At 45.1% G+C, this 23,566-nt stretch overlaps 1 protein-coding gene across 7 annotated transcripts in view; it reads right to left on the bottom strand.

The window, feature by feature from the left end:
• The window catches only part of LOC1281812 (galactosylgalactosylxylosylprotein 3-beta-glucuronosyltransferase P), a 45,838-nt gene extending 24,857 nt beyond the window's left edge, over window positions 1–20,981 (bottom strand). Inside the window, exons 1-2 of one of the 7 annotated variants that reach the window (XM_061649314.1) lie at window positions 20,851–20,981; window positions 18,951–19,334 (exon numbers count right to left, since the gene is read on the bottom strand). The gene's annotated coding sequence lies outside the window, so the exon portion shown is untranslated. Of the gene's footprint in view, window positions 1–734; window positions 899–18,950; window positions 19,339–20,808 lie in introns of those variants that run through there. The other 6 variants (XM_061649311.1, XM_321775.6, XM_061649315.1 and 3 more) reach the window with 6 other exon arrangements.
• Between the last annotated feature and the right edge of the window lie 2,585 nt (window positions 20,982–23,566).

Below are 23,566 nucleotides of genomic sequence, written 5' to 3'. Positions count from 1 at the left end.
GCAGCAGCTGTAACCTCCCGGTAAATGATCTGGATACACCATACACGCTTTTCGGGGCCTCGGGATGACCCCGTTAGTAATCCATTTTTCCCCTGCTGCGTACACCGCTGGGATACGGCTGTCTGCAGCAGGAGCCTTTTCTAAGCAAAAGTTATAGGCTACCCACCCCGAAAAGTTTGCACCGTGGCACAAGACAAACGGCCTCGTATGCTTGCAAAACTGAACCATTTCACTTGCAGCCAGCAGGACAGTGCGCACCGACCGTCCGTAGGCAAAGTTTTCCTGCCAGCAAATTTTCCATTCCGCTCTTGCAGGCCTAGAAAAAGCGGCAAAGTCGGCTATATCGAAGCATTGGGAGTCAGTATGTGCATTCTTCTTTTTCGTTCCAAGAAGCGTATAGCTTTTTCCCACATCTGCCAACTGCAGCAGTTTTGGCAAACAGAACACATAAATCAAAAGACCCCTGAATTGCTGTAAAAGGTCGACTGTGACATAAAAGTAAGTTCGGATCAAAAGGGGGTAGAGGGGGAAATTTTTCCTACAAATAGTGTTGATGTTTTCTTTTTCACTGTCCCGAGACCAAAACTCGGTGCAAACACGTCCGTCAAATTTCCGTCTCATACGAACGAGTTAAAAAGTTTGCCCAACCGTTGTGATAAAAGGCCCCCGACCTGGATGTTTTATTATGGAATTCATTTCTCAAACCCTTTTGCCACATCGTCAGCGAACCGTACCTGATCACCATCTGTTGCCGATTGTTGTTAATGACTTCCTGACGATGGAAAAGGTGATAAATACAAACAGTTGCACAACATGCTCACAACTCATATCCTTGTGTGGCGGGCGGTACCAGTTGAAGAAAAGGTACCACCACTGCTGAAAATTGCAAAAGGTGTGACATACCTGAAAGTAGACACAAAAAATGGGGGATACATTAAAATCAGCACATATTTTTTGCTGTGATGGCAAGTGAAAAATGGAAACCCATTATAATGAAAAAAAGCTTTTACTTTTCCGCACTTTTCCGCTAGCTGTTTTTTGTTGTTGCTCCCGCATCGTGTTTTCCCATAAAAGGAAGCTGCAATTAGCAAGAAAAATAACGAAAGTCGAGAACCTTTTCCAACAGCTGGAAAGTATTTTTCCTGCATACTCTGGATGCTCCCAGATGGAATGGATGCCAACGCACTTGGTTTCTCGAACCGGATCGCGGAGAAAAGAATTTCCGCCGAACTTGGGCCGCGATCCATCACCAAGCTTTCGGAAGCGTTCCCGGCGAAAAAAAAGGGGTCGACCTCGGCTGTCTGCCACATTTTTAAGGTTGGAATAGAATGAGAAATGTGAATGTACCGCGCTTAAATCGAGCGCACGGTCGAAAAAGGTAAGCGCACCGAGCCAAAAAGGTGGACTCAAATCCTTTTTGGGTATCTCGAAGGTATGCAAGAAGCCAGAGCCTTTACTGTTCTGCGAGTGTGAAAGAGTATATCAAAAGATTGGTAAGCTAAGGAAACACTGGCCATTGGGATCATCTTCAAGATTTAGGACCACAGTAATAGGTTTTGTTGGTGCTGTGATGGATATTTCTTGGCATTTTTGTTCTTATTTTGAAGAGTTGTTACACGCCTAATCGCTTTCTTGCGCCTACATCCGATGCAATCTCAATAACTCGTGGTTATCTGGCGTTATTTTAATACTCTTTCTAAACGTTACATATACAACTACCAAATAAGCATATTCTATGAACTCAATGTCTGTAAGCTTTTCCGAAGCAAGCTCCTTTCCGAAAATAAACACGGTTTGCCATACAAATTTGACCATTCGTCCAGGAGATTGTACCTCCGTCGCTTCGCTGTTCGCAGCATACAAATACCAAGCACAACGGACGGAGGACACTAACCAAACCTCGTACGTTGTAACAGAACCTGCAGTAATCCGATTGTCATTGAAGGAATTATGGGAAGGACCAGTATTGGCCCGGCACAGGGAAAGATTCACCGACTCAAGTTTTAAATTCGATTCAAATCCCCGAGAGGTGTCATATTTCATCCTATTTTATTGCTGCTTGCAGTGCGGAGCAGAACAGGCGATTGTAATTTTGGTTCGCTTTACCTCGGAGGCCAATACGTTCTCGGAACCGGAATGCTGAGCTGCTTGTGAATATATTGCTACTCGATATTCCACTCCAATTACAGGCTAAACGAGGGACCGAAGCGGAAATTTGCACTAATGCAGCAGTAAATGTCATTCAGTAGTAGTTGTTTATCGAAAAAAAAGTCCCTCTAAACCTTCGTTCCAGAAGTTTTCGACGCTATTCCCCCAAATAACAAGTGACTTATCGTGCCAAACGCAGCGCTAATGCACATGCTGTTCCCATCTTGCGTAAGCGGTTTCAGGGTCAGCAGACGATTTGCTGCAGCACAAAATGGCACTGCGCACCGGTTTTAAAAGCACTCTGGCTGGCAATGCTTTTGCAAAAGCTATAAATATCATCCACCGCTACCGGGCACACCATGCACCGCCACTGCCCGCTTGCTGCCAAGTCCTTGCTGCTGACAACAAAGCACACGCGGCACGGTGGCACAACGAGCACCAGGACGAAATAAATTGAGAAGAGAGAGAGAGAGGGAAAAAAACAACACCATCCTGCCCGGAAAACCGGAAAAGTGGAGTGATGATTTCGGAAATAGAATACGGTGAAGAAATGTGTGCAGGAACGATGCACGAGCCCGCCAACACATTCGCCAAACACGAAAATCAATTCTATTTTCACAATCGTTCATTAAGGTGATTATCAACGCTTTTGCGGATGGTTTGGGAGGGGGGTTTGAAAATGCAGCCACCGTGCGAAAAATGTAGGGAAAACTTTTAGCAACGCGAGCACGCTCATCAGCGACAGACAAGCGGCATCGTTATTTACGGCTCTCTGTGGATGGCTGTCTTTAAAATAGTGCCAAAATTTAACAAATCAATAGCAACGAAATCCGGCCTTTCTTTACCCATTGCTTAGCAGCTGTTTTCACCAAGCTGACGATGGCGCAATACATCGAAAACGATCGCGAAATAATGTTTCTTATTCATGGTAATTTGTTTTCCATATTTAAACGCATACTGCCCAAAGTTTGATTTTCTACGGCATTATGATCGGTCGATGTAGCCCCCCGTACAGCAAGCCACCAACAAGAAGCTCCCATCACTAACAAACCCACCTTCGGGTGAATCGTAAAGCTGGCCAAAAATAACGAAACTCTGCCCAATGACTCACGCCCATTGCTTCCTGCACGCCAGAGACAAACTTTTTCTTCCCAAACACATGGCCGCGGCTTGCCCTGCCCCGTCAAAACCCCATCGGTTGCAAATTTAATTACCAAAGTTTCGCGTTTTATTCATTCGCGTAACGGGCAGCCGGTGGAAACTAGCGCAACCCACACTTGTACAGCAATACTTCTTCGACCGAGCAACGAAATGGAGCCAGTGCAAAAACTGAAAACTAGTTCGACAAAAAAAAATGCCCAAAATAACTCCCGCTTGTATAACTATTTGTCCAAATCTACCATCCAACATGAAAAACAACAGAAAAAACGCCCTTTAACGGTGCAATAACAATCCGGCAGGTTTGAATTGCATTCCATGGGTGTGTGTGTATGTGTGTGCGCGTGCCCCGCTTGTTTGTTCTGCTAGCCGATATTTATTTGTGTGTACCTTTTACAACAATCATTTTTCTCTGTTTTGTTTCGCTTTCAAAACTGCCCCGCTTTGCTGAAACCTAGCATAAACTAGCATAAACCATCCGCGCCCCGGTGTCCCTCTGCGAGTGCGAGTGGCACTTTTAATTATGAGTTTGCAACCGAACACACATGAGTTTCCTCCAGTTGTGCCAGTTGTTGTTGTTTTTTTTTTTTCTCTATCGTGAATGAAGCACACAACAGGCGCACCCAAACCGCCCCGAAAATGAATGTGCCCTCCATTCAGGGCGAGCGCATTGGCGAGAGGGCGGACCGCGGTTATTTTGCATGCGCAGCATTAATGTACAACAAAGCGAAGCCCTCGGCCGGGACAGTTAGCAAACGTGACCCGGGCAGAACAGATGGCTTCTGAAATGAGCATGGTTTGTTTTTGTTTTGTTTTGCTGTTAAGCATGGCGAACGTTTATGCTGCGCTGTTGATTGACTGCCGACGAAGTAGAGTTTTGGGTGTGGACTGGGTTTATGGCACGACGGCACGGGGCTACAGGTGGCAACAGGTGACAACATGAATTTCCACGACAAATGAATATTGATTCTATGCTATTCTTATGTAAATTGTATATGTCGTTCCGTGCAGCTAATGCTGTAATGTAATTCCATTTACATTCTTTTTAAATGCTTGCAGATGGAGAAGATGGTGTTATTGCTTTCAAAAATTGATTGATCAATGTCGTTTTTCAGCCTTATGAAGATTAACGCAAGCCAAGCGGTATAATCAACTACATTCCGAGCTTGTGAATTCCCAGCTCCCGCCCCAGTAAACGCTTATGCTACGCACCGTCAGATCGCCTGTGGCCATGCAAATCCCTTTCGCACCTGCTTTACTTAACTCCTACACTCACAGTCCGAATCTCGTCCTGCAAAAGCAAACAATTGCCGGTAGGACGGGGAAAAGATGCGTACACGCTCGTAAAACCCCCATATTTACGACGCTATACATTCAACATTGTCGAACTTTATCCACCCGGGGCAGCACCGGAGCAGCATTCTGCCTTACACTACCGACAGCAACCCAGCGGCCGTGATTTCATCCAGCCAAACATTTACCTCACCTTACGTTTTATGGGTGCGTCGTTTTATTTCTTCATCTTTCACCATCAGTGCTCTCGTCGCAACACAACCTTCTGCGAAGATCCGTCCGCTGAGGACGCGTTTTGCCGTGCCATGATACGCGCGTATTATGCAAAAGGCCATTGCAAACAATTGCCATCTTTAATACCGCCCGGGCCAGTCGGATTGCGTACCGTTGAAACCTCACACAAGACGACGCAACTTCCGGTGCAGGTATGGCGAACAAAAAAGATGTATCATACATATTTGAAATCAGATCGCAGGACATTTCTTCCAAGATTCTAAACGATTGGCGACACATCGCAATGAAGACACCTTTTTTTATTTGCATGTCGTTGACTTCTCGGAAGTATGAATTGCGTGCATTATTGAGGTAATACTAGGATAACGCAACAAGTCTTTGGCTTAATAAACCTTAAAAGATAATCGGAGGTTTCAAGAACAACACACTAGATGTAAAGGCCGGGCTACATTGATCGTACTCGCAAGCGTAATTTTGATTTTCACTAGCGCACCTGGCGGCGGCTGACCGAAGCATTTTGCCAAACAATTTGGAGCCGCTTCAGAAAATACGTTATTTTTCCATGTTTTTTACTAAAAACGGAGGAGAAAAGTTTTGTAAAACGTAGATACACATGTTTTGCACGCATTGCATCCATTTTTGCAATGGAAAACGATGGAAAAACTACTTAATTTTGAAATCCGGCATGACCATTCCCTGGATAACCAAAAATAGCTTCCACCAATCGCCGCCAGATGCGCTAGTAAAAATCAAAATTACGCTTGCGAGTACGATCAATGTAGCCCGGCCTTAATGCTGTTTAAAGGCCGGGCTACATTGATCGTACTCCTGAGTGTAATTTCGATTTTCACTAGCGCACCTGGCGGCGGCTGGTGGAAGCTTTTTTTGGTCATCAAGGGAATGGTCTTGCCGGATCTAAAATTTAAGTTGTTTTTTCACCGTTTTTTGATGCGAAAACGGCTGAAATACTTGCACAACATATTCATCTATGAATTACAAAGCTTTTCCAGCCCAGTTAAGGTAAAAAACATGGAAAAATAACATATTTTCTGGAGCGACTTCAAATTGTTTGGCAAAATGCTTCGGTCAGCCGCCGCCAGGTGCGCTAGTGAAAATCGAAATTACACTCAGGAGTACGATCAATGTAGCCCGGCCTTAAAGGCCGGGCTACATTGATCGTACTCGCAAGCGTAATTTTGATTTTCACTAGCGCATCTGGCGGCGGCTGGTGGAAGCTTTTTTTGGTCATCGAGGGAATGGACCTGCCGGATCTCAAAATTTAGTAGTTTTTCCATCGTTTTCCATTGCAAAAATGGATGCAATGCGTGCAAGACATGTGTATCTACGTTTTACAAAACTTTTCTCCTCCGATTTAAGTAAAAAACATGGAAAATTAACGTATTTTCTGGAGCGGCTCCAAATTGTTTGGCAAAATGCTTCGGTCAGCCGCCGCCAGATGCGCTAGTGAAAATCAAAATTACGCGTGCGAGTACGATCAATGTAGCCCGGCCTTAACGAAGTAAGAGCCATTTGTTTAAAAACGAAAAAGAATTTGAAGGAAACACTTAGTTGTTGCCCATAACAACAATGTTTTAGTTTGACAGGTGATCCTCGAACAGTAAAATCAATACCGCTAATCAAATAATAGGGCATTCCCTTCGAGAGACCACCAAAAACCACGTGCGACCAGCACCAATTAACCAGCCACAATACCCCACTCGCTGATATCCATCTTAACGGAAGTCAACCATTAGCCGCATCGACTGACCGCTTATGCAGTCAAAACAAAAACAAGACACATACCCAATCCCTGCCATACGCAATCCTGCCTTGATGCCACAACATACGCCCCATTGCTCCCGTGCTGGTGCATTAATTAATGCCGCTTTCGAGGGCAGCAGCCGGTAGCAACAATACCGGTGCGCTGGCCACACTGTCAAAGCACATGGCATCAATTTTGTGTCCACGTCCGTCCCGGTCCACAATTCGCGCGCGCGCGCCCGCGCTCAACGTGTGACGATGACAATGGTGTAACTGATCCGGGCGGACATCTTCGGAACGTGTAGTTGTATGGAGGCAGCGGTAAATAAGGCGGGAACGATTCAAATCATGCAAATGGAGCTGCCACCGATGGACGCACACGCTCACGCGGGGTTCTGCCCGTAAAATTAAACCTAATCACAGAACGCATTATGTCTCACTTAGGCACAATGTATCTAGATTACTTCCAACCTAAAACACACAGGTTACAGTTACAGGGCCAAGAGGTACAGCACGGAACAGAGTTTGGTGAATCAATGTTAAAATTTCTGAAAAATAAGCAACCAACACTTGAGCTAAATTAAAGATTTAAAAATGAAAAAATAGCTCTGATTACTTCTCATTGAAATTGTCCTATTGGTGTAGCCCTCATCAGCCATCTTAGTCACATGATTCATCTTCATTTAAGGCAAAATAATCCACTTTCACTCTGTTATCTTCTTCCATGTCGGAAAATAATTCATATTCAGCGCTTACGAAACATCCTATCATCCCATCGAGGCCCATGTTTATCACTCGGACCTCCTCGGTTAGCTCAGTCCCCAGTTGGCCTGCTTTCCTGTGGACTAAAATAGCATTACTGATTTCAATTGAGTGACATCACGAAGATGCGCGTCGCATTTTTCGCTCCGTCGAGTGTGTTTGTTGTTTTGCTTTTTTCCTTGAGTAGCGGATAAGCTCTGACAATGTTTACCCAGCCAGCCCTGCTGCCATTTCTTAGCCCTTACGGTCACGCGAAGATATTGCGCATTGCGTTTGAGGAGAATGAGAATAAAGGGCGCTTAGCGAAGGGAAGCTAGCACGCTTCGCTGAGGTCACAAGGCTTTGCAAATTGTTTTGGTATGGCTAAAACAGTATAATAAATACTAATCTACTAAGATACTTTAATGAAATTAGTGGAGCTATGGGCGAACCGGCTGCGGCATGACGCAAGTGTTTCGATTCTTAAAGGTGTTTAGCTAAGAGATAATACCTCTGACAACGGGTATGGGAACGTGAATTCTTCCCCTCTACTGGTTAAGAAACATTTTTTTCCAAAGTACACTAAATGAAATCTTATTCCAATGCCCCCAACAACTTATCGCCACTGCAATGAGCATTTTTTTGTTGCGTTATTTCTTCTCCATTACGACCATTACAGCTTGCTCTTTACCCTTGTTGTATTACATCGCTTCCTACCTTCGGTGCACATTACGGCTCCACGACGTACTACCCGCGCAGATCCGCGAGCAAAATCCCGGACCACAGATTGATGCCGTAAAGATGATGATTGATGAACATAACTTTTCTGTGTCACTGTTGTCGGCTTCGTTGTCGTCGGTGTGTCTCCCTGGAGGGCGCGGAAGAAGTTCGTTTTGTACCATTACCCTGTGCTGCTACCCGGGCATGCCCATTTCCCGGCTGGAACGGCTGAACGATATAATTAACTTCGTTCTTAATGGGGAAAAATGGAGTCAAACATGGTTCGGGTACGGACCGTGCCCCGTTTCCCATGTCGCCGTGTTTGGCCCGCTCCGTCGGGAAGATCATTTGCATGTGAAGTAAGTGAAATGAAGCTTAGCGTTGCGATTCATTAGCGGATCGGGACTGGAACGGAGGGTGCATGTCAAGACGGCATTGCCAGCGATAGACCAGCCCCTCTGGTGCGCTTGTTTATTTTTCTTGCATTGAAATTGTAATTACAAAAAAATAATCCACCATAATGCTCATCGCACAGCAGCGCATTGCTGCATAATTCATAAAACAAAAAAAAAAAAAACAAGTGTTTTTGTGGTGTCATGGTAGCACGACGAATTGTTTTAACCGCACCCCTGACGGGAATACATTTTGCATGGTTATTAATATATACAGTGATGTTCACATTTATGTAGCTCCTGTACAGTTATTATACTCTCTATCGATCAGTGTAATAATGTAATAAAAACATGTCGAGGTATTTCATTACTTAATGTGACTGTGCAACAAAACATATTAACTACGCTTTGAAGTCCTCTTTGGTTCCAAACATTGTTCCGACATAAAGCAATGTCTATTACAAAAGAGCCGGTATTTGTTATGCAACAACAAACAAAACCATAATAATTTCAATTAGTTCGGCGTTCTGTTATTAATTTTTACTCATTACCAGTTATGCTCCAGTGTAGTATATTCTCTTCTTGGAAAATGATTGTTTAAACACTGTAAAATGTACAACAACTGTCCTTCGCAGCGTCTGATAGCATTCCACAGCATCATTTTCGCTTAAAACTATGCAAAGTCTTTCACTGACCATTGCTGCTACAACCATTTACTGGGCTCACGAAGGATTGCCTTGGAATGAGTAGCTTCAAGAGAGGAGCTCGATGCCCGATACATCAAGCGAACCTTTTGATCTGAACTGTACGATTCCGGCAGAATGTTTAGGGTCTTGGGATGCCATCACTATCAACCTTTATTCTCTCTTTCCCTCCCTCTTCATGACTCAAACTATGGACAGCATCTGAACAGCAAAATCATTCTTCGTACTCCAAAACCTTGCCAGCCTTCAAGACGTTGTGCATTCCTCAGCAAATGTTTGAAGTTTGAATAACGCTTTCCGAACCCTTTTCGGGAACTCGAAAAACGTTTCAGATGCCTAGACTGTAAAGGATTGTACGTCTAGCATTGGTACGTCCCGTAGGAAATGTTGAGAATGCATTGGATTGCAAGATTATTTTCATTACGCTCTACTTAATTGCGTGGCTGACGAGTCGTTACACAGCTCCATTGAGATTCATTTTCCTGCCAAGTACGCCATGATTCTCAGACGTCCTGTCGTACACACTTTCCTTCATTCATTATCTTCCTCTTGTAGCCAGTATGATGCATGGAAAGGTTGTAGAAATAATTTAATGACGCAAAAGATGGTGGAGAGTGATCCTCGTTCACTTTATTCGTAAGACATGAACGACGTGAACGCGAGCATCTCCATGTGTTTAAGGATAGCTTAACTTTGGAGCAACACTTATATTTTAACGCAGCAGTTTTGCTAATGGGACACTTCAAATTAATTAAAATATAATTTCATACCAGACTGTTCATAAATTGTAGCACAGACAAAGAAGATCTATGTGCAGAACTTATCATTTACAAATTACAAGATATCATTAGCAAGTAAGTACAGTACACTGTACAAGTACAAATACCCAGTAACTGCAATACTGTAGCTTTTGATTTACTCTGCTAAACTTTACATTTAAAACTATGGAAAACAATCCTTTTGTTGTAAAGTGAGTTATAAGGATGGCAAAGAAGAGTGAAGTTGTAAATAACAGCATAATACTGTACCAGGTGCTGGATGGTACAGTGCCATAATTTACACAAAATTTCAGCGGAAGCAATTACATCTATCCGAAGTAACTCACCACGTTTAAGCACTTTTCCTTATCACCATCCCCATCCGCGAGCCATCGCCTTTTCGAGATGGCGCTCTTTGTGATGAAACCGTTGAGCATGCATACTCCCAGGAGTGGGTTTGTGATTGTTCTTTCACAAACTCGCGCATACTCACATACACAAACACACACACATAACTCTCATTGCCATCCTGTCGTTTCATTTTACGCGAAATGAATGGTTTTTAAGAACACAAACAAAAGCTTTCCAGCGGCAGACTCGGACCAGCCAGAACCATTCTTGCTAGTTAGAGAGGCAGCACGGCGTTACATTCCCATTGGGAGCAGCGTCCAAACGAACGCTCAGAGACTCGTGAACGCATACACACACACGTCCGTACGAACAAAAAGAAAATTGTGAGCAAAGGTAATGAATTGTTTTCTCTTCCCACTTTCGGTCTCAAACCTACCGTAAGAAAACCCGTAAAACCAATAAAACCGCACTTAAAGGAAAACAGACGAACTGCCCATCCTGAAACACGGGAAAGAAAGCTGGGTGGAAAAGCGTATCCATCGCACCATAACCGCACCAAACGGACCAGTTTTCCATTCCCTGGAAAAAAGGTGCTTTTTGGCTTTTACTTACTAAGCTTCGTCGTCATCGACCGGAGCGGGAAAGCATCTTCCCGCAACAGTGTGTACTGGGTGTTTGGGAATTAAAAGTTCTTCCACCGCTACCTGCCTGATAAATGTGTTTGTTTGTGTGCGTGTGCGTGTATGTATGTGTGCGCTTTCCGGTCTAGGTTTTGTTCGGTGAGTGGAGAGGTTAAGCTTCTATTACTTAGTTCGCTAATTTATGGGTTAGTACATTTCTCGCGCGCGTGATGGCGATTTTCCGACCACCGACACGCACACTGCCACCCGATTGGGAGAATTTATTGCAGTAAATAAAGATAAATAGATAGCACACACACATATGGGGAGGTGCACACAATGCGCGCAGCCGTACGTGCTGGGTGCTGTTTAACAGATTTTCTCTGTCCCTTGTCTGAGGTTGCGGTGGTTCGTGCTTATGGAGCGTAGGTTAAACATTATCCTCGAAGCTCAAGCTTAACGCGGGCTAACGAGTAGGTGTAATCTTCGTACAATCTCACAATCAATCCTACTACTTAATGGCTACTTATTTTTTTTATTTCACTCACTGATACTATGCATGTTACCGAACCCGAAACCCGAAGTCACCCTGTTCAGGTAGTAACTTGAAATCACGACCACAAACAAAACAGCGCCGCTCTAGGATCAAGGGACATTAATAGTTTATTGATCAACAGTTCCCGAAATTGTTGCGTTCTGACAGCACATCAAATGTGTCAGTGAGGCTTAATGCTCCACCTTCCGCCCCCAAGCAGGGAGCGCTCAGGCCCTCGAGGATTTGCTTTTCCCATTTCCTTTCCATGTGGAATAATGGACTCACACATTTACACCATGGAAACCCGCGCTACCATAAGCGGATTATTATCAGAGCATTGGCTGTTGTTGTCCAGTTCTCTCCAGGTTTCTTGTCCAATAGTGGGGTTTCCACTTCTCTCCTTGCACCACAGCGCTTTCCAAGGTACGTATGCGCCGTCCAGAATGAAGACACACGGATTAAAAAAATACGGAATATACGGAGGAGATACTGCAATGTCCAGCACGTAAGCATTACCAGCAGCTTATCAGCAGGCTGGTGGATGGTGTCGGAGGTGTCACTTTTCAGTGTGACCCATGGTCGATTTGGAAAATTGGATTTCTTCGTGCCGTCTCCATTGCGTCGAACCGATGCATGGAGGCGCCTAGTGCGTGGTACGTGGAAATGCTTGCCTCCTGAACGCTACTAGCGTTTAGTCATTTGCATTACAAATGGCTCGGTTTTGTACAAGTGTCTTAACATTTCTGTTCAATCATGACCTAGAAAATTATATACATTAACATAAAAACATCTCTAAAGCAATATAAAACTAATGTGATTTTTTCAACATTAATTTTATCTTGTCATAAAACAATTTACGAGGCTTGACGTTGGAACTACTTGCTGGGTTGAAATGCGATTGAAATCATAAGCATACCGGCTCCTCGAGAAAATCTTATAAATATATTCTTCCCAGAATAAAGCTCTTCAAAGAAGCCAAACAAGCCGTTATATTCGTAGAAGGATAATAAACTGGCCCAGCTCTTAGAAACGTGCTGTACCCACATAAGCTAAGAAGGGAAGTTTACCTTTACGCACCATCACCGTGAAGTGAAAGTGTATTTTAACCATAGCTTAGCGAATCGATAATCGACGTTCATTTCTTTTGCAGATAGTTTTATTACAAAACATTCATCTTGATGCTGGCAGAAATGCTACTGACGCCACGGTCGTTCCCGACAAATAGCTTGTAATGTACATTAACATATCATCCGCATGGTGCTTCTTTATCACTTTATACCTTACAACCAAAATAGATTTATTTCGGTAAGATACAGTACTGCCAGCTTTCCTCCGCAGCAGCACAACACACACACACACACACACATTAAACGAAGAAGAATGTGCCAGCAATTTATTCTAATGGCTAGCGCAACCCGCAAAGTCCATCGCAAATATGTGCCCGGCATAGTTTTCTCAATTTGCGAGCTCAAATATCCTTTTTATGCCCGTGGTGAAACTGTGCTCATCCTCCTGCTGGCGGGAACGATTTCCCGGAATTCGCTACTACTGTGCGACAGGGAAAATCGGGCAAATGACTGCATTCTGCCAGAATGGGCCACGCCCCAGCTCGAGTGCCACCGGTTGATGGCAGCCAGCGTCCTGTAATTCCTTAATACCTCTCAACGACCGGTGGCTTAGTTTAGGTCCAAATTTCATCACCCACCCCCAGTTCACGTTCACTTCTCTTTCTCTCGCTCGTTTATGCTCACTCGGCGATTCCAACGGCGGCGATGATGACGATAGTCACGACTCGCAATGAGGCAATCTTAAAATAATGAACATCAGTGGGTAGGTATGCTTTTACTACGCCGTGAGTCCACTGCACACCCCTGTGTGGGGACTAAAGTTGGACCAGGAAGTGTTCCCATATGACCTACTCCCCTTCGAGCGAACCGACCGGGCCGTCCTGGCGAGCTGCCTAACAACGCCATTAGAAGAGTTGCGTGCGTAAAAGCCGTACATTGCAGGTGTGCCCTATCGAGCGGTATAAGGCTCAATCCGTACGCGGTACCTATGTACAATCTAACAAGGGAATCGCGCGTGTGTGTGAGTGTGTGCGCCTGTGTGGACTATCCGGTAACACAAGAAATACAAAAGTTCTCGTCCCGGTGCCTTATAAAAGCCTTTCTCACGTACAAGAAAATCCGGCGCTAAAGTATTTCTTTTCGCAATAATTTCCACCCACACGTTTCGACTTCTCCCAGTCCTGGTGGCCCCATTTTCCTATACATTAAATAGCACTTCATTGTCGAGGATTTGTCCAACCGGGGCTAGTTCCGGTGCTGTTTCGGGAGGAAAAAAAATTGGAACAACCGCACGCGGGGAGTCACACGGTTTCACTTACTTTTCACATACTTGTTGATGACGCTGTCGTTTCTACGGGTGTAGAAAAACTATATCATCATCGTTTGGCGATACAAAACCAATCGATCCGCCAATGTATGTAAGAATTGTGGCAAAATGGTATTGTCTGATGCAAACCGATATGAACTTATAAGCAAGAGAACTTGGGCTGAAAAGACAGTCGTGCTGTGTGCAAAAAGTGTGCGTTTTTGCGCTAGGTGCGCGAGTTTGCTGTGTGCAAAAGGTTAAGCGCTGTGTGCGCGGAAAAAGTTACTGTGTGCATGTGTGTGATAGGTGCAGGAAGAAGAGGCGCTGTGCGTGTGACTAGCGCTGTGCGTTTTGGGCGCGGGAAAAACACTCGTTTTCTAGAGCGTTGCGTTGCGCGTACGGGTTTGGTTCGGACGTGGATTATGACGTGAATGCGGAAACAGAGGCTAGCGAGACGGGGAACAGTGGTGCGACTGCGGCGGGTGGTCCTATGGCTGTTACCGCGGAAACAAGATCGATTGTGGCAAAAATGGTGTCAAAAAAAGTGGATGTGTCTAGAATTAGGGAAACACATGTACCGTTCGTGCAGCCCTATTCGCTCCGTGATGTGGAAGAAGGTATTGAGCCTTATGGTAATGACCTCACCAAAGATATTGGTGTGTGGTTAGGTGATTTTGAAGTAGTGGCAAATATGGCGCATTGGACCGATGAACAAATGTTTATCATGTGTTGCCGATAAATGGTTGGTGTTGCGCGGAGTTTTCTCTCGACGGAGAGAAACGTAACATCGTATGCAGCTTTGAGACCAAAGCTGATTGAAGAATTTGGAAAAATAGTGCGGTCGAGTAACGTGCATAGGCGACTCATGGCACGAGTAAAACGTGACACGGAAATCGACGATGGTAGCGTTGTCGAGTACATCGTGGATGGTGTGTCTTACGATGCAAAGGTGCGTGCGTCACTTTGCCGAGCGCGCAGTATAGCCGAGTTCAAAGCAGCACTTTTGCTGATGGAAAGAACGGAGAAGAAAAGTGCGGTAAAGAAGAATAGTGTTCAGCAAGAGCCAAGGTTGGAAGTAGGTGTGCGCAAGTTTTTTAGTTGCGGCAAGCCGGGGCATCGGGCTCAAGATTGTTCCACTTAAAAACGATCAACAGCTGACACGCACGCTTTTGTCCCGAGTACAAGCGAACGTACTCCGATGAAGTGATTTAGATGTGGTGGTGAGGGGCATTTCACCAAAAATTGTGAAAAAAAAAACAATTATAGCGTGATGGGTGGTCAAGCAATTGTGACAGGTAGAGAGCACGACGAAATCGGGAAAAGACATGCGAAAGAGCGAGACAAAGTCGTCGATATTTGGATATCCGACGCGAGCGACTACCGACTACCGGTTAAGGCAAGGACATTCGTAGAATGTGCGCAGGACCAGAATCCTCGATGAGCAGGAATTGGGAAAGGATGGAAGAAAGGAGATAAAAAAGGAACAAGGTCGATACAGGATGCATTTTGATAGGGGGGGAAGCAAGAGCGTGAATGTGGTGTTGGATAGAATTCAATTATGATTAGGCGTAAAGAGTTTCACAATCAAATTCAGGAATTTGGATAGGATAATGAATATCAGAAGGCTAGAACTTCGAGGATCGAAGTGCATCAGGAAGGGCCGAATGTAAGAATTGTGGCAAAATGATATTGTCTGATGTAAACAGATATGAACTTATAAAGCAAATAACTTGGGCTGAGCAGTCAGTCGTGGATCAGATTGCAATAAAGCAACACCGTCAGAAATCCTCCGCTCTCGTTCCTTCTTCGTCTCGTCATCGCCCACCCCCTATCTCTTTTACATGTATCGTAATTGGGTGAGCGACGGCGTATTGATGATGGTGAGAAGGAAGTCAATAAATATTAGCATCACCAAGCGTTAGGAATAAAAAGCTTTCTCGTTTCTGAATGGCTGTAAGCCTGTGTGGGAATGTTTGGAATTATTTTGTTTACAATGAAATGGATAAATGTTTCATAAAGACTTTTTTGAGACGAATACTCACAACAACCACAAAACAATAATCTACTAGCTTCCACAAATTGAAAATTTACTTGCACCGTTTATTGAGTGGTGAAGAAAATTAATAAAAGAAAAGATTTTTCTTTTTAACTCCACGAAAACAGAGAAGAAAGCAAAATGATGCTAAAGCTTTAATGCTCAGGCGATGAAGCTAAAGGGGGAATACAAATTTATGACAAACTTCTTGAAATATTTATCAGCTACTTTTGGCGACGGCGCCTTTTCCCAGTCGCGTTTTTGTAAAGTTTAGTTTTATCCTTCTGATATGCTAAGTGGAGTTGCTGTAGGACGAAAAGGTGCTCCACAGCGCTTCCATGCTCCCGGAGGGAGTATTTCTGAGTAATGCCATGCAGATTCGTGTGACATTTAGTGTGAAATAAAAGATTGCTCGCTTTCAAGAAGTCCCTTTAAATGATTACGAACATCCAGCTAACATCGGATGGGTTGGTGTTAGACCCTTGCAAGTATAAAATCTTCAAATCGCACACCAGACAAGCTATGGTTTGAAGTTGTACAGCAGTTTAACTGACTGGAAAATGTAATATTCACTCTGCAACATACCACCACCACACGGCCACTACCCTAATACATATATTTTTACCGAGAGTAGCGTCCATAAAGGGCAGATAGACCGGTCGTACCGGCAAAGGTAATGCGAACTTTCTTGCACCGCCCGCAAGCCACACCATTCAGGTGAAGCACCCGGAAGGAAACAAAGAACGAGCGTACAAAAGCTAATGGCACTCGCTTGGACCATTGTCGTCTTAGTGTAATCATCTTGCAGAGGGGAATAGTAAAGGTAAGAGAGCATAGGGCCGTAGCTGGTCGGCTGGCAGGGCGAAAAAGATATGATAATGGAAGTGCTCTCGCTCTCTATTCTGTTCTTCCATCCGGCGCTGCCTGGCTGCAATTTTTAATGCATTTCAAACTCTTTTGAAATGCTTTTTTTGTTGTTGCGATTACTGCTGCTGTTGCTTTGCACAATTCATTGAGCGGAAAATTGGCACAAAAGAACTACTCTACTGATAACGCTCGGTGGAGTGTGCAGAAGAAAGTTTTAGCAATTTGTTTCACCGTTAGCTTTCTTGGTCGTTAGTAACAAGAGCGAGATTTAATGGAAACACAAACAAATTAAACTTTACAAAACTGGACATTCTTTCTAACGCATTAATGTAACCTTCAAACACATCTAGCTCGATTCTAATTAATTAATAAGCCCATTAAACTACTCATAACAATTACAAACAGCACTACACTTCCTGCACCATAAAACAGCTGATTGGCAGCATTATCGGGCTCATTCTCAATAAAACATTATCGTAAAGCAGTGCATTAACACCACCGCTTTCCGTGTGTGGGCGGATACCGTGTGAATGTAACGCAAAAATAAAACTCATCACACAATCGTGCCAAGGCATTGATTTTCTATCCATTCATTGAGCGTAGGAAAAGTCATAAAATCTCGCAACTCACGAGGCCGCCGCGCTCTAGAATAAGCTTTTGCTTCAGCTTGTGCCCTTCTTCTCGCACTGTAGCTTTCTGGGAGCGTCTTACTAAATGGGAGAATGATCGTAAATCTCCTCCCTCACCACCTCTCCCCTTTTTCTTCACCCTTCGGCAACCCGATGCGAAGGCATCATTCCAATAAGTCTGTTTACTTTATTGGCACGGGGTTAGCTAATTAGCTATTGACACGATCTCTCTCTCTCCCCCCCCCTATGACCGGTGCGGACGTTTGCAATGGAAATTAGCAGAGGAACAAAAAATGGATTCCCGAGATGAGAGATCCGCTACTTCATTAGCACATTATCACAGGATGGTGAGTATGTGTGTATCTTTTTTTTGCGATTTCTCCACTTGTTTGCTGCTGCTGCTTGTGTCTGACGTGAGTAAGGTTTAAACCGGCGCTTGCCAGTGCTATGCCCCGTGTTGTTTGGCTTGTTTTGCAAGCGCACATAAAGTTATGACAGATAAATTTGGCTTTGGTGCAGACATTTTACGAGGGGCAGTAAAATACGTCCGATTGTATCTTAACATGCGTGACAGGTAAATGTGTAATAAAGAGGAGCTCGGCAAAAGAGCACGCCATTGAACTGTAATGCCACGCAAAGGCTAATGCTATGAAATTGTTTACATAGAAAGAAAGCAAGAGACGCAAGTACGCCGCATTTCATTGGTCGCGCAAGTGAATCAAATTGTGTTTGTGTGTAAAAAATTAATAGCAAATAACAATCAACATTTTGGTGGTGCGGCCAACAATACTGTTACTGTTCAACTTTAACTCTCCATTTACAGTTTGACTTTGAGGTTGGAACAAGTCGTGCCAGGTACGGGACAATGTACAATCTTGTAGTGTTTTTGATGTGCAAACATGCAAACATTCTTGGACGGCGGCACCAACAAGACCAACACAGCTGTACTTTAAACGAAACGGTCATAAATAATTCATTTTTCTATGCCATGATGCTAAACCCCTATCTCCACTAATCCAATCCAATCAATACCGTTTTGTATAAATTTGGTATCACAAAAAGTGTGTGTGATTGTGTGTGAAGGCTGGGCTGCCGTTTGTAACCCTTTTATCGCAAACCGAGCACGGGAGCGCTCTCGATTTCCATTCCCACTCCCAGGAGGTCAATAAATAAGCTTATTATGGAGACGGAGTGGACCTTTACGCATGCTGGCCTGACCTACGCCACCGAGACTGTGCACGTAACCCTGAGAGTCGGGGTCATTTTAATGACCCGGGTTCCGGTTCCCGGAAGTATCATCTATCATTTGCGCCAACCTCGAACGGCCAGAACTCCCGCCAGAACGCACCACAAACCGCAACACCGGCGTCGATGTCCTTCGAAGCCGGAAATCGAAGGAAACGAGGCAAAATAATTTGGTTTTCCGTACCGATGGGTGCCACCACCGGCACCACGAACGGTTATCGAAATGAAAAATATACACCTCAGATCGGGTTGGACCGGGTTTGCCGTGGCTAGGTCAAAGGGCTGATGCGGTAAACAACCCCCGTGCTTCCGCGGAGCAGGTTGGGGGGGGAGGTTAGGAAGGAAATCCTAACCTCTGAAGATGATGATAACTTGATTATCCTTACCTTTCGTGTTGTGACAGTTCAATTTATCACGCTGCATCCTTTTTCGTTCCGGTACGTCCAGTTGTGGTGCTCTGGCGTCGCGTCGCGGTGACAGACGAATACGTGATGTAAAGAAAGGAAACTCTCGCTTCCTGAGCACTGAGTCAAGCGTTCGGGCAACTTGTAACAGACGCGAAATGGCCGCCGCTCTGGGCACTGCGTGACGGTTGATAAATTGAATTTTTCACAGCACTGCACTACACACACACACACCACCGAATGGAAACAGTTTGCAAAACACTGGCCCTGGACACACTTTCACACTAAACTCGGCTGACCCGGGACAGTTCGGTTCGTGTCTTGGAGTGCTCTCAACAACGGACCTCAACCCGTGACAGGACGAGGCTATCTGCAATGGAAGGAAACGTGAATCCAAAAGGCTCTTCCGTGCCCGAGCCACACTGAGCCACAAAGAAACGACAAACAAAGGAGGCGACGCGACCGGCGAAACTAATTTTGACAGATGATCTGTCGCGACGTCCTGCTACCACGGAATGGCTCGAAAGGAAAGGGAGAACTCGAATGTGGCTGTGGCAGATGCCAAGTGGTTGGAACAACCGCCACCAATACCAAATGCTTTTCCCTCACAGACACACACACATTACCAGACATTCATCACTCATCGACGACGCACTTCACAACGAATGCGCAGGGATCTAAACAAACAACCGTGGAGTGAGCAAAACGGGAGTGAAGGACACGGATAAGCCGCCGACGAAAAACGCGACAATTACACACACACACACTCAGGTACGTTACTGTGGAAACGCTTGCGAGGCAGGATAACCTGCAGCAAGGATTAAACCGGACCAAACAACAGCAAACTGGGGGAATAAAGGGTCGCCGAATGTGCCAGCCAGCCAGCAGTCCCGCACGAAACGAGGGCGAGTTTCTAATTTATCGAACCAAACCGTCCGGAAGGGACCATTAAGCGTTACAAAAAAGGGGTGAGAAATTGCGAACGGTAGTAAAAGCGGGGTATTACGTTTGCTTCCCCGCTTTTTTAATGTGTACGCACGGCAGGTAAACACGCGCACGATGCGTGTGGAGTAAGTTCTGTAACGCCGGGAAGTTGTTCGGGACAGTTTGTTTATGCGACCTCGGAAGGGAGGCACTCAGGTTCTGGAACGCGCAATCTACGCAAAACGGGCAGTTCCTATATGCTCCTGCACGAAAGCCGAGGTACTGCTGCAAGCTGGACAGGGGTATTATTAAGCAATTTAAACTCAATTTTCACCACCGCCGCACTGTCGACGGGCTTTAGACTTGGTGCGCTTGGCAACAGCTACACCGACTCTCCAGCCAACGGTCGACCATTAGCTCAACCTCAATAACTCTTTTCAAAACATAACTTTTAACTATTGCCATTATGAAAACAACGTTTTTTTGGGGGGTACGATGAGCCGGTTGCTACTCTCCCCAGAGCCAGAGCGACACGGGCTCGGGGCCCAAATTGGGCACTGCTTTTCCGTCGTCCGCAGACGACGACAGCTTAAATGCTTCTTTCCGTTTGTTTGTTCCTTCACTTGCCTGCAATGTTTTGCCTGTGCACCAACCAACCAACACAAAAAAACGGAAACAATCGATAACCTATTTTTCCATCGCACTCTCCCCAGCTCGGGCCGGAGTGGTTGGGGGAGGGGATTGGCCGTGCCGTGCGTGTTGTCGTGCCGTTTGGTCAACGCACTATCGCACCCGTTTAGCGTTTGCTGTCGGAGGTACGCCTTAAGTATCGGGGGACACTGAGTTAAAACACTTTGGGGAGTACGCGTACAAACGTTTTGGCCACACAAAAACAAGCTAGTGGAGCGATACCAACGAGTATTTAGGTCCTAGTAGATGGCCGGGCGATACGCGATACCTTCCCCAACAACTTTGAACTACTACTGCTGCTGCTGGTGGTGCTGCTGCTGCTGCTGTCAAAAGAGCTGGAATTCGACTGTGTTGTCCCCAGCATCAACAATTCGCTCCGTGGGGCTAGACGGCATGGAAGAGAGAGAGAGAGAGCGTGTTAAGAGAGCGAGAACAACAACGCACGGAGAGAGAGAACATTACTCGTGGAAAATTACAGGGCTGATCGATCGACGGATGGTGTAGTGTTATAACAATACATAAATATTTAAATTTTTGGAATGCCCTCTATCAACTTTACCATTATGTTATAGGTACGATATCTAAATGATAGTATATGATAGTAGATGGTAGATAGATTATGAAAACATTCTACACAACTGATAACGCTGGCGGTGAGCAACCCTGCACCCTGCTGGCGAGAACAAGTTGATTGGATATTCGTTCTCCAAACTCCTATTCGCGTGTGCTGATTTAAAATGTTCTCTCCTTTTCTTGCAGCGCTGAAGTAGAGTGCTTTTGGATAAAAATGAGAATATCGTGAGTGTTTTAAACCTTTGCGCGCTGTTGTCTAGTCAAACCATGCACATGCCGGTTGCTGTATGAAAAAAATGCATGAAACTCTCAATGTTTTGTGTTGAAAAATATTTTTACAATTAAGGAAAGATTAATAAAATGTATAACTTCAACACACTTTAGATCAACTGACTTAAAATTGCCCGTTTTTCGTGTTTTGTTGTACAAAATTGATGCAATTCCACCGTGATTCGTGAGCAGCATTTCCAACTGTCATGTTGAACTCTCACTCTCTCCGACCTTTTAAATTCTCTCTTTCTCGCTTTATTTTGCTCTCTCTCTCTCTCTCTCTCTCTCTCTCTCTCTCTCTCTCTCTCTCTCTCTCTCTCTCTTTCTCAATGCGGTTTGTTTTCCTTTCGTTCGGAGGCCAGGCAACCAGCACGTTCCGTTCTCTGCACTGGAAACGGTTTGTTTTCCCGCAGCAGCCCACTTGGACCTCCTCCAGTTTTCTTTCCGCCTGCCTTTTTCCTCCGTACCGCTGTCTGTTTTCTTTCCATGGAAACACACCACAAACCAAACCAGACCAACGCACACACGATGTCTCGTCTCACTACTCCAAGAGCGCTTGCTCTCGGACTCGGGGCACCACACCGGAGAACGTCGCCAGCTCTTTGGCAACGCGAACACCGTTTACGGGATTGGAAAATGGTACCTCGCTGGTTTAGCACATCGTTTCGCCGTCTAATTTGGATCTTTTTTTCGTTCATTTTCCCCCATCGCTTGATTGTGAGTGAACGAGCGGAGCGGCATTAGCAATTCAATTTCTAATCGCTGCCAGATTAATGGTGCACCGGTTGATGCAACTGCACCGGGCGACCGGCAGCAACAATGCTTCCCTCCCTCCCTCCCTCCCTCAACCACCACGATGACCTTGCGCCGTGTGCGAATGCACTGTTTTTGTTCCCTGGGTACACCCGCACACACACACAGGCAGCGCGTGCTACCCTCATATGACGGCGGTTTGGAGGTCGGAGGTCGGAGATCTAACGATATATGACGGTCGATAAAAACTGGAGGGCTCCGCTGGTGCAATTGTTCGCTCGTCGATGCCCCCGAGGATTATGCTGGCGAGCGTGTGTAGCTCTTTATGCATGCCTGCTAATTGTTCAGTGCATCGACAACAGTGCACGGCTGTGCAGCGACCCGTTTGATGCAACTGACGGTTCCCGCTGCTCGACTGCGGGATATGTGTGCGTTTGGGGTGGATTCGCTGCAATAGAATCGCTCGAGCACGGGAAGCGGAGGGAACGGGATTTCAAGTACGATTGGTTTGGTATCGGAAGGACATGAACCACCCAAGCGAACATGATTAAAGATTCATCTGAATTCTGAATCTTTTTCGGTTGGTGCGGATATTGGTGGTAGCGCGGTAGACGTGCTTGTTCGGGTGCAGATTTGCTGGATTGCACGAGGGCTGGGGACCGAATATATGCGGTGATTAAATTAGGCACGCCAGCAGCCATCGGTGCGAACGCTTATCGCGGACAGGCAAATTAATTGCTCGCCCGTGAATACTTAAACTGTTTCTACCGGAATTGGAGTTTTTTTTGGGAAGAAATAGGAATTTGGAAGTATTGATTTAGGATATGTTAAACAACGATGTTAAGACTTGTCTGTTGGTTTATAAAGATGATAAGAGCTACTAATGTCACCAAGATTTAACTTTTTAGACATTGTGCCATGTATATCATGTATAAACAATGCCTCGAAGAGCCGAAATGAACTCCAAAAAGATGAACATGAAGTGATTTTTATAGCTTTTATAGAGCAAGGCAATGGTTGACCTTTTTGGCTGGGTATATCTTCGCCAGTATTCCTGACACCGATCCACTTATCTTTATTCTTTATGATTTACCACTATGAAGACGTTCAATTCTTCCCACTATAGTACCAAACAGCAACCTACACATACGTTTAATAGCACCTGTTTTGATGCATCACAACATCTCACTTCATCACCTTTCCCTCACCCAGATTTATAGCATCGCCATTAAGCACAGGTAGCTTGCTTGCCTATCCTACCATGACCTTCATCCACGACACTTCTAAAACCAAAACTTTCCTAGCTTCCGCAGGTAACCGCATGTGAAAGGGAATCCCCTGCATGGGGACGACTGCATCGGCTTCATCGTGCGTTGAAATCGTTCGTG

This window comes from Anopheles gambiae, chromosome 2 (genome assembly GCF_943734735.2).
Source record: "Anopheles gambiae chromosome 2, idAnoGambNW_F1_1, whole genome shotgun sequence".
Classification (NCBI taxonomy): Eukaryota; Metazoa; Arthropoda; class Insecta; order Diptera; family Culicidae; genus Anopheles; species Anopheles gambiae.
This window is presented reverse-complemented; position numbering and strand designations above follow the sequence as displayed.